The following is a 14,230-nucleotide window of genomic DNA, read 5'->3' as shown; positions in this document are numbered from 1 at the left end:
CCCCGGGTCAGGTGCTCCAGCCTTGGCCCCATCCCCCGGCCTGCCGCTATGCCAAAGGCCCTAGACAGGGTTCCGTTGTGCCCGGGAGCCCCCTTTGCTTGGCTGTGTTTAGGAGCTCCGTCTGGGGCCCTGAGGGCCCCTGGGAGGGTGCTTTGCCACCCTGGGCTCCATTCTCAGGCCCGCCACATGGCAGGGTGCCCGGGACAGGGTCTCATGGGCCCAGGGAGGCTTCTCATGTGCCTCCCCTGTGCTTCTGGGCCCGGGAGCCCTGGCTGGGTGCAGGGGTCCTGCCGGCCTCTGGGCAGGTATTCCAACCCTGGGCCCCTCCCCATGCCTTCGGCTGTGCCATATGCCTGAGACAGGGTTCTGTCATGCCCGGGGAGGCCTCCTCACTTGGCTGAGTTCAGGAGCTCAGTCCAGGGCCCCGGAGGGCCCGGTGAGGGCAGCCTCCCCACCCTGGGCCCCGTCCTTGGGTCTACCATGTGGCAGGTTGCCCAGGATGGGGTACATCGGGCCTGGGAAGGCTTCCCCTATGCTTCTGGGCCAGAGAGCCCCCGCTGGGTCCAGGGGCCCTACCGGGGCCTGAGTAGGGTGCTCCAGCCCTGGCTCCATCCCCGGCCTGCCGCTATGCCAAAGGCCCTAGACAGGGTTCCGTTGTGCCCGGGGAGCCCCCCTTGATTGGTTGGGTTTAGGAGCTCTGTTTGGGGCCCTGAGGGCCCCAGAGAGGGCGCTTTGCCACCCTGGGCTCCATCCTCAGGCCCGCCACATGGCAGGGTGCCCGGGACAGGGTCCCATGGGCCCAGGGAGGCTTCTCTTGTGACTCTGGATCCGGAAGCCCCAGTTGGGTCCAGGGGCCCGCCAGGCCCAGGGTAGGGTGCTCTAGCCCTGGGCCCCGTCCCCCGGCCTGCTGCTATGGCAAAGGCCGGAGGCGGGGTTTCATCGTGCACGGGTTCCGTTGTGCCCGGGGAGCCCCCCTTGCTTGGCTGGGTTCAGGAGCTCTACCCCGGGGAGGGTGGCCTCCCCACCCAGGCTAATTCCTTGTGGCAGGGTGCCCGGGACGGTGTCCTGCGGGCCCGGGGAGGCTTTACCTGCGCCTCTGGGCCCGGGAGCCCCAGCTGGGTCCAAGGGCCCACCGGGGCCCTGGTCAGTGCTTTAGCCTTGGGCCCTGCCTCCCAGCCTGCTGCTATGCCAAGGGCCCAGGACTGGGTTCTGTTGGTTCCGTGCAGACCTCCCCTACTTTGCCTGCTTGTCAAGGTGTCTGCGGGTCTTGGGTCGGAGGGCTCGCTGGCTCCCCACCTCGCAGCCCTATGGCTGAGGCCCAGCTGGGGACCCGGCCTCAGGCCCCCCATGCTTCGGCACCTGCTCACCCTTTCATTAGGGCACAGAGCGACCAGAAGGTCTCGCTTCGAGCCCGGCCATCTGGTCACTCCTTTGCCCTCGGCCATATGGTCACACCCATCCCCTTGGCCATCTGGAAGTATGCAATGCTTTCCAATGGGGTGACCAGATGGCCAGGCTTCCCTGGAAGTCCCGATGAGGGCTCATTTGCCTCCCCGATCCCAGCAAGGGCTGCAGGAGGTCGGGAAAGTTCACGCCTTGGGTTCCCGCTGTCACTCGGTGCGCATGGATTACAAGAAAGGAGGGTAATTTTCCTCCAGATTACTAGGAGAGGGTAAGTCAGACCTCCATGAGGTCTGGCGATTTTGAGACAGGGGAAGGCAGGACCCTCTCCCACCCGCTGGGTCCCCAAGGGGCCTGGGTCTGTGCCTGCCTTTAAGGCCCTTCCCGATGGGCCTTTCCTCCGAGCCTGCTCTGCCCCAGAAGCAGGCAGGGACGCGAAGCCGGCATCCCCGATTGGGCACTCTCGGTCCATTTAAGGATGGACTGCCTGGCCAGCCTCATCTGTTGTTTCAAGCAAAGAGCTTCCACCCAGCATAGACCGTCCGAGTCGAGGACCTGGTGCCTGGCTGGAGGCCCTTAACCCTACCCAGCAGAGCAAAGGCTGAGAGGACCTGGCAGCTCATGCCCCTCAGTGGTCCGACCCGAGCGTAAGCGGTCAGGTGGCGCCAGGCCCTTGGATGCTGCTTTCCGGCAGGTACATAGGCCCACCCAGCACATTTCCACAGCAGCTCGAAACAACCGTTCCAAGGGGCGCCGCTGCCAGGCTTCGGCACCCCTGCGTCTCTCTCAGGCTGCATCTCGGCCTGCCTCTTCCTTCCGGGGGAGACGGCTGGGCCGGCCGGCGCCCGTGTGACCACACCTCTCCACCCCTCCAGTGAGTCCTCCTGGCCAAGCTGGTGGGCTTCTTCCCCTTGCAGGCTCCCAAGAGGGAGGGGTGTGCGAAGGTTGCCGGTCAGGGACTCGGGCACTTGGCTCCTGAATCCACCCCGTCAGCAGGTGCCGCTACTGCGTTGATCCTACCAGTAGCATATGCTTGTCTCAAAGATTAAGCCATGCATATGTAAGTACACACGGCCGGCACAGTGAAACTGCGAATGGCTCCTTAGATCAGTTATGGTTCCTTTGATTGCTCCATCTGTTACTTGGATAACTGTGGTATTCTAGAGCTAATACATGCCAACGAGTGCTGACCTCCCGGGATGCGTGCATTTATGAGATCCAGACAAATCTGGGCTAGCCCGGCCTCTTTGGTGACTCTAGGTAACCTATGGGTCGATCGCACGTCCCCGTGATGGCGATGATACATTCGGATGTCTGCCCTATCAACTTTCGATGGTACTTTCTGTGCCCACCATGGTGACCATGGGTAACGGGGAATCAGGGTTTGATTCCGGAGAGGGAGCCTGAGAAATGGCTACGACATCCAAGGAAGGCAGCAGGCATGAAAATTACTCAATCCAAACTTGGGGAGGTAGTGACAAAAAATAGCAAGACAGGACCTTTTCGAGGCCCTGTAATTGGAATGCGTACACTTTACATCCTTTAACGAGGATCCATTGGAGGGCAAGTCTGGTGCCAGGAGCCGCGATAATTCCAGCTCCAATTAAAGTTGCTGCAGTTAAAAAGCTCGTAGTTGCATCTTGGGATCGAGCCGGGGGTCCGCCACAAGGTGAGCTACCTCCTGTCCCAGCCCCTGCCTCTCGGCGCCCCCTTGATGCTCTTGATTGAGTGTCCTGGGGCGTTTACTTTGAAAAAATTAGAGTGTTCCAGTCATCTGAATACTTCAGCTAGGAATAATGGAATAGGACTCCTTTTCTATTTTGTTGGTTTTCGGAACTGGGGCCATGATTAAGAGGGCAGCTGCAAGCATTCACATTGTGCCCCTAGAGGTGAAATTCCTAGACTGGCGCAAGACGAACCAAAGCGAAAGCATTTGCCAAGAACGTTTTCCTTAATCAAGAACAAAAGTAGGAGGTTTGAAGACGATCAAATTCCGTCGTAGTTCCGACCATAAATGATGCCGACCAGCGACCTGGCAGCGTTTTATCCATGACCCGCCGAGCAGCTTCCGGGAAACCAAAGTCTTTGGGTTCTGGGGGAGTATGGTTGCAAAGCTGAAACTTAAAGGAATTGATGGAAGGGCACCACCAGGAGTGGAGCCTGTGGCTTAATTTGACTCAACACGGGAAACCTCACCCGGCCCGGAGACGGAAAGGATTGACAGATTGATAGCTCTTTCTTGATTCTGTGGGTGGTGGTTCATGGCCGTTCTTAGTTGGTGGAGCGATTTGTCAGGTTAATTCCGATAACAAACAAGACTCCCCCATGCTAACTAGTTACGTGACCCCCAGCAGTCAAGGTCCAACGTCTTAGAGGTTTGTTTCTCCCAAAGGTGTAGTCTGACTCTCAGAGGGGAAGCCTTGAACGGGGCTCCAGGGCCATCTCGCTCCACAGGCAGTGGACGGATGGCATTGCCTTCCTCGAGCCTCTCCTGCATCCACAGGTGGGCAAACGTTTTCAAAAAGTTGCCTGTGACTCTTGGCAGTGGATCACTCGGCTCGCGCATCGATGAAGAACGCAGCTAGCTGCGAGAATTAGTGTGACTTGCAGGACATTGATCATCGACATTTCGAACATACCTTGCGGCCCCTGACATGAGCCCTGGGGCTTCCCTGGGATGCAGCTGGGGCTGTCACAGGGTTAGCTCTGCTTCCCTTCATCCCACTACAAGGTCAGACCCCCCCATCGCCTGTGGCAGGGTCCCTAACTGGGTCCTGCACGGAGGTACGCCACCGGCACACCTAGCCCCACTTCCCCACCTTAGTGCAGGGGGGGTGCGATGACCCGTCTGCCACATCGCAGGGCACTGGGCTGTGCGCTGTGCATGGCTGTCTGTGGTGTAAATGTAAATATGTCCGGTATTTGTAAAGCGCAATTACCCAAAGGTGACAAGGTGCTGGGGGCCCTCGGGAAGATTAAGCGACCTATTGCCCAGAGTCACATGGTGCTGGGCTGATCTGCCGCAGGCCCCGGGAATCAAACCGTGAGCCCCCGGGTTCCAGAGTCTGTCACCCTGGCCACTGCACAACACCTCTGTGTCCCACTGGCTTCCCGCTCGCACGTGCCTCGGGCACTCACCTCCGCAGCCGGCTTCACGGGCAGGGCGAAACCCCTCCCGATCTGATCCAGGGAACAAGGGTGCGTGCTGCCGGGAACCCAGGCCCCTGTTCTGGCAGGGTCCTGGCCTTCCCTGGGTGCTCCTCTCGGTGTTTTTTTAGACTACGATCTCAGATCAGACATGGCGACCCATTGAATTTAAGCATATTACTAAGCGGAGGAAAAGAAAATAACCAGGAAGAGGAAAGAGCCCAGGGCCGAATCCCCACCCGACGGCAGTCACAGGATATATGGCGTACAGAAGACCGACTCCCCGGAGTCGCTCAGGGGGCTCAGGTGCTTCTGATAGGGGCTCACTCAGCGGAGAGTATTAGGCCAGTAGTGGCCCGACGCGCCGGAATCGGATCTTCTCGGAGTCAGGTTGCTTGGGATTGCAGCCCAAAGCTGGTGGTAAACTCCATCTAAGGTTAAATATGGGCACGAGACTGATAGCCAACAAGTACCGTAAGGGAAAGTTGAAGAGAGAGTTCAAAAGGGCGTGAAACCGCCGAGAGGTAAACGGGTCCGATCCCTGCAGTCTGCCGGTGTGTCATCCCAGGCCATCTGGTTGCCTGGCTGCGTGACCAGATGATCCTGCGGGCTGGGTGACCAGATGGCCCTGCGGGCCGGGTGACCAGATGGCCCTGCGGGCTGGGGACCAGATAGCCAGCCTGCCGGCTGGGTTTACTCCAACTTTTGTCCTTCCCTACTTTTCCCCGGGCAGGCCAGTGCAGAGAGGATGTTACCTGGACTTAACCCTTCTTGGTTCCTGCCCTCGGGCTCCGGGAAGGTGGAAGCACACCCACCTGAGTCAGCACCTTGATGCCCAAGGGGCTGGGTGTGGGGAGTGACAGTCAGTAGCCAGGGCAGGGCGGCTGCAGAGAGGGAGGACTCCCTAGCTCCCCACTGCCTCTGCTGTGAGCATCAGCAGTAGACCAGCCCTGCATGAAAGGGGCTGAGCCGGAGCTGGAGCCCCTGGAGAGCTTGGAGAAGCCCTGAGCAGGGGATGCCTGGGCCTGGTCTGAGATGGCAGCTACTTGCGAATGTCCTGTACCGCTCAGGGGGGTCCACCGGGCCCAGGGAAGCTTTCCCTGGTCTGGCTAGTGTTCGGCAGCTCGTACCAGGCCTTGGGCTTGAGCTTTATCCTGCAGGCCCTAGTGTGCGGGAGCCCCCTATCCTGCTAGCCAGCTGATGGTCCGGACGATGGGAACGGGGGTCCATTGGGTCTCAGGGAGGCTCTCCCAGTCTGGATAGGGTTCAGAAGCTGGGACCGTGCCTGGGCTCGAGCTCCATCTGGCGGGCCCCAGGGTGTGGGAGCCCCCCATGCTGCAAGCTATCTGGGGGTCTGGTCGCTGGAGACAGTGGTCCACGGGGCCCAGGAAGGCTCTCCCTGGTCTGGCTAGGGTTCAGAAGCTGGGACCGGGCCCGGGGCTTGAGTTACGCCCTCTGGGCCCTGGGGTGTTGTAGCCCCTTGTCCTGCCAGCCAGCCAAGGGTCTGGGTGCTGGAGACGGGGGTCCACCGGGGCCCGGGGAGGCTCACCCTGACCTGGCTAGGGTTCGGAAGCTTGGGCCGTGCCTGGGACTTGAGCTCCATCTGGTGGGCCCCGGGGTGTGGGAGCCCCCCGTCCTGTAAGCCAGCCGAGGGTCTGGGCCCTGGGGACGGGGTTCCACTGGTACCCAGGGTGGCTCTCCACAGCCTGGGACGGGGACGGGGGCTTGAGCTCCATCCGGTGGGCCCCGGGGTGCGGGAGCCCCATCCAGCAATTTAGCCAAGGGTCAGGGTGCTGGGGACGAGGGTTCATCGGGGGCCCAGAGAGGCTCTCGCGAACCTGGCCAAGGTTCAGAAGCTGGGGCCGGACCCGGGGCTTGAGCTCCGTCTGGCAGGCCCAGTGACGGGGGAGCTCCCCCCGGTCCTGTAAGCCATCCGGGGGTCTGTGCGCTGGGGACGCGGGTCCATCTGGGTCAAGGCAGGCTCACCCGACCTGTTTGGGTTCAGAGGCTGGAACTGGGCAGGGGGACTGACTGGCTAACTCAGCTATGCCCACCCCTATCTAAAAAACGCCCTAGCAGCTTCTACTTGCGTAAAGGAATAGTGCTTCTCCTTTAGTTCCACTTTCCGACAGGAAGGTCGTCCCACTGAGGCAAATAGGCCTCTTGGAGACAGTTGTTTCTTAATACTGACTATCACCTTTTTCCTAGTTAGAGGGTATGTAGTGAGGTCTGGGTTAGAGGAGTCCTTTCTTTTTAATGGCAGCCCTCAAAGTTCTTTCCTCCTGTGTACTGAAGTAACCGCAGCAGTGACGGTGCTTGACACCATTGGGCCATCACATTTCTTCCTGGAGGGAAGATGGTAAATTGTGCGAATAACCTGTTGACCTGTCACTTCCTTCAGGCCCAAGAAGTCAAGGAGCACCCTTGATATCCCCGCAGGAAAAGATTCAGTTTGGAATTGATATGCTACACCCAAAATCTGAGAAAGCGATCCCTCTCTAGAGATTACCTCCGTTTTTCCATTCATCTTCACAACCACCTCAAAGTATTCTTAACGAGGTTGACAGTTGTATGGCTCTCTAGGCAATTGAATTGTGGTTACAACATGATAGAAGTGTTTACTTTATTAGAATAACACCATCACTCGCTCATGCACTTACTTGATGCAGGTTTTGCGGCCTGGTGGGCTGGGGTCGAGTCCTTCCTGCTCGCAGAATTATCATGATTATCATGTTCATGCTGCCTGGATCAGTGATACCCTACCGTGTACCAGTGCGAGGAGTGCCGGTGGCGACATTGGAGGAGCTGTGCTGAGCAGGACAGACCAGAACTCTCACCCCCACTGACCTTAGCCTATAACTCTGTGTGTCTGCCAAGTGTTAAGGCAGCTTTTGTGTGACATTTCCACCCTTGGAGTGTGCCTATAATGACATTTACATATATGCAACACTTTGAGAGGCACAGTGTCAAAAGCAGGAAAAAAGAAAGGTGTCTAATTAATCTTTCTCCTGTTTTGTCCCCGAAGTACATTCTGTGACGTTGCAAAGTGCCTAGTTAACGTATGAAACTGACAAAGCTTGGATGGAGCAGAGTATCACTTAAGTTTGTACAGCCAGTGTAAACTGCCTGACACGGTTAGGGACAGGACATGGGTACCTGGCAAATGTGAACTACTGGGCTTAAGAACTTTGCTTACATGGACCACAGACCTGCACCAGCTGAGAGGGAGACTATCATCATTCTTTGAGCAACCCCTCTGGTCTTTACTGCGCATTGCATTCTGACTCCCAGAGTTAGACTTATAGAGAGAACTGAGGCAGCTAAGAACAGTAGAGATCGGCAGCATGACTGATGGTGCCATGAAAGAGGATAACTTGGAAGGGTGACAATGAGAGGCTATCATCAGTGCAGCTGACACTCAGTTCTTGCTGGCTGCATGCGAGCTTGAGTCATCGCTCGGTAAACTTCTGAGATGCAGGGTTTGAGAGTGATCGCGATACGTGACACAGACGCACGCTGGTAGGAGGTGACGGTCTCTGAGCAGTGCGGCGAGCGGTGAGCAGTTCTGAAGCTCGGAAGCGGCTCGGAAGCGGCTCGGAACTGGCCCGGGACCGACCTTATGCAAAATTTGCAGGTGTGAGTCCCACAGCAGGTCGGGACCGAGTGCGGGGGTGAAGAAAAAGCAGTGTGGTCGAGGTTGAGGAAAAAGGCGGCGAATGGTGAGGATTCTGCAGGCATCTACATACAGACGGTAAGGTGGGGGGTCGACAAGTCCCTCGGCCCGTTAAGTAAGGAGGGAGTGGAGCGGAGGTGGCGTCCGCTTGTCTGTGCACATTTCGAGTGTACTTGGACTATAGCAAGCCCCAGGCAAGCTCCACCTCCCTCTGTACACTTTGCCCAGCAGGTCCTGCATCGCTTGGTCCCTTCTCCCTCTACTGGAGCAGGTGTAGTTACCCTTAAGGGGTTGCCCGTTACGCTCTATTAAAGCACCAGCATCTCGGTCCTCGTTTGGAGCCTGGTTCCTTGCGCCACTGCCCCTGGTCCATGCTCTGTTTTGCCTGAGCCCCTCCCTACCAATCTCCCTCCCTCCTCTGCAGTCTGAACGCCTAGTGACTCCTTTCGCAAAAGCCTTCTTAAGTCTTGGTCCTGCTCCCCCCACACCTCCCCCTGCACCCTCTGTCTGCTCCCATCACTGTTGGTGCCTGGGTCCGGTTGCAGCAAGTCCGTGACGGCTCTTTTCTCATCGTGCGATCCCCCATGGTGGTGGGACTGCAACGGGGGAGTGGGTGCCCAGCGCGGCCTGCGGCGAGGTGGTAACAGACCATCAGGTTGGTGCTTGCAGGCGCGGGAAAGGGAGGGAGTTAAGTGTGTGGGGGGGTGCCCCAAGCTTAAAGCTCAAATTTCCGCCTCATAATTCAACGTGATTGGTTAGGACTGTGATAATATATTCCTAAATAAGATAACCTGCACAATCGCACAGGAGCTCGGCAGCCCGGCAGCCCAGCAGCCCTGCCCAGCAGCCCAGCAGCCCAGCCCAGCAGCCCAGCCCAGCAGCCCAGCCCAGCAGCCCAGCCCAGCAGCCCAGCCCAGCAGCCCTGCCCAGCAGCCCAGCAGCCCAGCAGCTTGTCTTGAAGCGACCCTTTAGAGCACTTCGATCCAAGGAAAATATTAAGCAAACTTAACTGCAACCTAGTGATTATAATCAAGCAGCCAAATGTAACCAAACACTGCCAGCAACGTAGAGAGTGCTTGGAAGACATCGCTTCCTGACCAAACTTACATCCTTACTATTTTTTCTATCGTCACTAACCAGAACAACTTTTTGAACAGCCCCTCCACCGCCAAGAGGATGAGATCAGGGAAAATAAGAAAACCCACGTCTATAATAAAACGGAAAAAACTTAAATCCTCGGCAAATATGGCGGAGCAATTTTCTGCTGACTATGTGAGTCCACCGACTGTTAAGACCACATTGAAGATCCCCAAATCTTCACCCTCTTGGATTACTTTAAAAAAGCACCGGGGGGTTAGCTCGACTCCTCTTCATCACTCATTAGAGGTAAACAAGACCTGCGAGTTTGAGCGAGCCGCAGCCCCAAATACGCATCCGCCTCAACCATCAATAACCAACAACTCTGTCCCCGTCATGACCACTTATATCTTTGGCTCTCAACTCGTCGATCAGAACATTGCCTTGGAGGCTTTGTCACAGAGAGCCTTCAAAAGCTTATCTCCAAGTTCTCAATCAGATCCACGTCACCCCCCTCCCCCCCAAAATGACCTTGTTAATCAACAGGCTTGTCTAAGCCAACCACCATCTCCGACTCGCACGGGAAGAGACTCTCAAAATTTACAACCAAGTCACTACTCCCCTCCATCCCAGCCTCTTTTACATCCTGAACCTGGTAAGCAAGAGGTCAGCTCCAGTCAACTGTTCCCTTCGTCCTTAATCTCTAACCAAAGCACCCAAACACGGCAATCTCAGCAACCAGAGAAATTCCTTGCCTGTTTACCGCAAACCCATGGAGTCCCTTGGGAGGGCCCCTTAGTGACTCACACTCAGCTAATTTTTCCACAAATACACGCACAAAAGGGTCCAGCATTTAATTCTGATTTACTCAGTTTCCCCATTTCACATGCTCTAAGTCCATTAGAGGGAATTGCACATTCGATAAATGCACAATGCTTTCCTTGCGCCTCACCAGTGGAAATAATAGCCCCTACAAAACCTTCCCAAAAAACAGACCTCAATGACCAACTGCTAGCGGATCTGTCACTCTTCTTTAAAGATTCCCTAAACACTCTAGCACTGTTCACAGCAGGGATCGACAACAAATTAGATAAATTAAATAATCTAATCACAGGAGCACAATCATCCTCTAAATTAGTGCAATCTGTTTGCTGCTGCTCGCCCATCATTGACTCGCTGTCCTCGCTCCCGGCCTTTTTAGCCACGGTCATGAGTGAGGTTAAGCTACTGAAGGGAGGTAACCAACCCGAATGTTTGCTTCAGCCAAATCAAAACCTTTCAACTGTGATCCCAGAATCATCCAACTCTGTGAAAGGCCTAGTGATCAGGCCATACTCGAGCGGGGGGTCAGACCCTTTGGTAACTGAGATCGCTAAGTGAGACGGGCATCATTGCCCCAAAGACCTCTTTACCGCGGCGGCGCCATGTGTGCCTCCAGCCACACACATTGGCCCAGTACATGGGGAGTCGCACTCTACCAACGACAAGAGGGAAACGGTGCCTGTGAGCGTAGCCACGGCGGCCATTGTGGCTACCCCTTTTTCAGACACACCCTTTGCCCCTCCCCCGCATATTAGTAAGAGGGAGCTCAAACGCCAGCGCAAACAGAGGAATAAAACAAGATTAAACCCAATAATTAATCCTCCTAAATTATTTCCATTATTTTTAAACGCTAGTAATAAAAAAGACCTAAACACTCCTCAGACAGCAAACACTAGTCAATGTATACTTAAGGATCATTCAGCCCCGAGTGTCTGTCAACAGACCCCGGGATGTAGACAGGACCATATCATTACAGCCTCAGAACCAGCAGCAACTGGGTGTCAATCCATAATTGAACCATTAAGGGTCAACTCTAGTGACCCGATCCAGCCAACGAGTACAGTCATGAGAAACCAACCCCAACCTACCCGCATACCTAGTGCACCCCTGCAGGCTAATCGAACCATTGGTCACAGTTTTGTAAAAGTTATACATAATAATAAACTAACTCAGGTAAATCCAACACCGGGACTTAGTCCTGTAAACAAAAATCATAACAATGAATCAACTTCACCCCTTAACTGTGAGTCACTAGGCACAGGCCCATCAACTTTACTTCAATCTCGATCGGGCCTAGACGTAGGCTGTCTAATCGAAAGAATCCCTCATCCCAACGCAAGTCCCAGCAGTAAGAGTGCTAAAAGCAGCACCGAGGTTTCCAGAATACTCCTTGCCCCAGAATACACTTCCAAGGGTCGGCACGACTTCCTGAACAGATCAAATATAATAAAACTAGCAAATGGGGTACCGGGATTTGAGGCCCTTACATCTGAAGACATTGACTCTATTGAATTCCTTCCACCAAGAGGTTCACAACCATCAGAGGTAACCCTGGTGTCATTTAATTCATCAACCTGGGCGCAAGTATTCATCGAGCAAAGGGCAATCTTTCGGGAATGGGGCATCAAAATGTATCCGTACAATCCCCCAGGTTACCCTTCATTACTGGTAAACCATCAGGATACCCAGCAAAAAGTTGAAAGCACCGCACCAGGAATCAAAAGTAGGCCCTACTCCATTCTAAAAAACGCCTTAGGCATAACAGAGGGGAATCTAACTCCCCTGAACAGAAATTTTAATCCTGATCATTTTCAAGATTGGGGGTGGCTTCCAGCTGCGTTGGCTTGCAATAAAATGGCCTGACCCCTGGAGCTCCGTCCTCGACATCCAAATGTCAAGGTTTCTGTTCAAACGGCATCTCAAGCACTTCCATCCACCGAACTCTCAATTTTGGAATGAGCCCCTTCATTCGCTTTGTGCTCATGGAACATTAGTGGCCTCCAAAATAAAATCACCAACTTGGATACACACTCTTTTATATTCGGGCACACCGTAATAGCACTACAAGAGACATGGGCCACCCAAACCATCCCAGTGACTGGCTTTATTGAATTTCGGAAACCAGCAGTCAGAGACTGTCTCTACGGCCACCCAAAAGGGGGCCTGTCGATTTATGTCTCTAACAATTTAAAAGGCCCGATTGTGCCATTGAACATCAATAAAGACTGGGTCCTGGGAGTCAAAATCAACTCATGGAGTAACCAACGCCCCCTTTTACTGCTTAATATTTACATCAATCCCAGTACCCACTCCAAAAAGATACATCTAACACGTTTAATGAAAATTGTGAGGGACCTGGCCGTGGACCAACAGTATGCCGATTGTATAATCACAGGGGATTTTAATACCAACCTCTTCCAGGACAATATGGAAGATCTTGAAGGGCTAACCCCACTTGCATCTGCAGAAGTTGAGGTGCAATCCAAACCGCTAAACCAAGCCTACTGCAGTTTGGGGGAACTCTGTGTGTTGCAACTACATAGTGCAGGATTTTTGGTAATAAATGGAAGGTCCACTAATGATACACCACCAAACTGGTCTAGGACGAATGGCCGCAAGTGTTCCTACTTAGATTACACTATTTGCAACTTGGCTCTGCTGAAGCATCTGGGCAACTTCAGTATTCAACCGCGAACTGAAAGCGACCATCGTCCCCAGTTCTTAACCCTTAAAATAAAGCCAGAGTTCCATAAATCTGCTCCAATTACATTTACAGGAATGCACTGTGACAATCTGAAACGCCTAAGATGGAGTGACGAAATAATACCCCTTGTCACGGAGGCAAGCTTGGCCCATATTTCAGCCGGCTCCGATTTGGGGCTTCTTCCAGTTGCTGCATGGTCAACGTTTTGTTTAAAACTTATAACGCTATTTCCAACCAAACAGTTCTCTCGGACAGACTCCGTTACCTGCCAGGGCGTAATTTCATGGGAGACAAGGGCACTGAAGACACTTAGAAATAGCGCCTTGTGGTCCCTGATGAAATCCCCAGGAGATAACGAGCTTCTTAAGGTGTATAAACTCGCTCAAAAAACGTTTAGGCAGGCAGTACAAAAAGAAAAGCAACTCCAACAAGATGAATTCTGGTGCAAACTAATATGGGAGAGCAAAAACCACAACGCAAGGAAATTCTGGGCCTTAATTAACCGGCAAAACTCTGGTAAGTCCAGCTCTGGCTCAGCAAATATACAAGAAGCCAGCTGGTCCGCTTTTTTGGTGGATCACTTTAAGTCCCCAGAAGGAACTGTGCCAATAGACGCATGTACGCCAAGGTTGGCGTCGACAAGCCCGAGCAAAAGTGGGAGCAGGTCTACTGGTAGCTTGGACTCCAGCACCGACGAACCTCAGACAACTCAAGAAAGGGTCACCAAAGTCCTGTTGAAAGCAAGAGCGGACGGAGCACCGGGTCCCGATGGACTACCTCAGAACTTATTTTAATCTAATTTACCCCTCTGGTCCGGCCATCTAACCAACCTTTTTAATTATTCCCTTAGAACCTCGATTATACCGGATTCTTGGCGTGGAGCAATAATCCACCCAATCTACAAATCAGGTCTCCATTCATCACCAAACAACTACAGACTGATAGCTCTCTTGGATATTGAGGCCAAACACTACGCGAGCATTCTCCTGAACGAGCTGAGAGCGTGGGCGGAGGAGAAGAATCTGATACCAATGAACCAAACCGGCTTCATTGCCAAATCCGGAACCATGACTAACTTATTGACATTAGCCATCATTGTTGATAAAGTATGCTTAACATCTAGGGCTGTTTTTTGTTGCTTTGTTGATTTTAAAGCTGCTTTCGACAGGGTCCCCAGGGCAGCCCTATGGGAAAAGCTAAGGAGATGGGGAATCCCTCGAAAACTTCTGGAGGCAATAATTCAGTTACATTCAGGTACATGGGTTCAGGTGAAGTTGGGGTCCGGCACACATCTCTCTCTGAAAATCATGACATCTAGGGGTGTCAGGGCTGTGTGCTGGCCCCACTTCTTTTTAATCTGTTTATTGCTGACCTGACGACAACTTTAGATGAAACTAATAGTCACC

At 54.0% G+C, this 14,230-nt stretch overlaps 2 pseudogenes; both read left to right on the top strand.

Moving 5' to 3' along the window:
• Positions 1-2,406: 2,406 nt before the first annotated feature.
• LOC144776914 (18S ribosomal RNA) lies at positions 2,407-3,496 on the top strand (annotated as a pseudogene).
• Positions 3,497-3,934: 438 nt separating this feature from the next.
• LOC144779794 (5.8S ribosomal RNA) lies at positions 3,935-4,083 on the top strand (annotated as a pseudogene).
• The last annotated feature ends 10,147 nt before the right edge of the window (positions 4,084-14,230 follow it).

The sequence above is a fragment of the Lissotriton helveticus genome, chromosome 1_1 (genome assembly GCF_964261635.1).
Source record: "Lissotriton helveticus chromosome 1_1, aLisHel1.1, whole genome shotgun sequence".
In the NCBI taxonomy this organism is placed as follows: Eukaryota; Metazoa; Chordata; class Amphibia; order Caudata; family Salamandridae; genus Lissotriton; species Lissotriton helveticus.
This window is presented reverse-complemented; position numbering and strand designations above follow the sequence as displayed.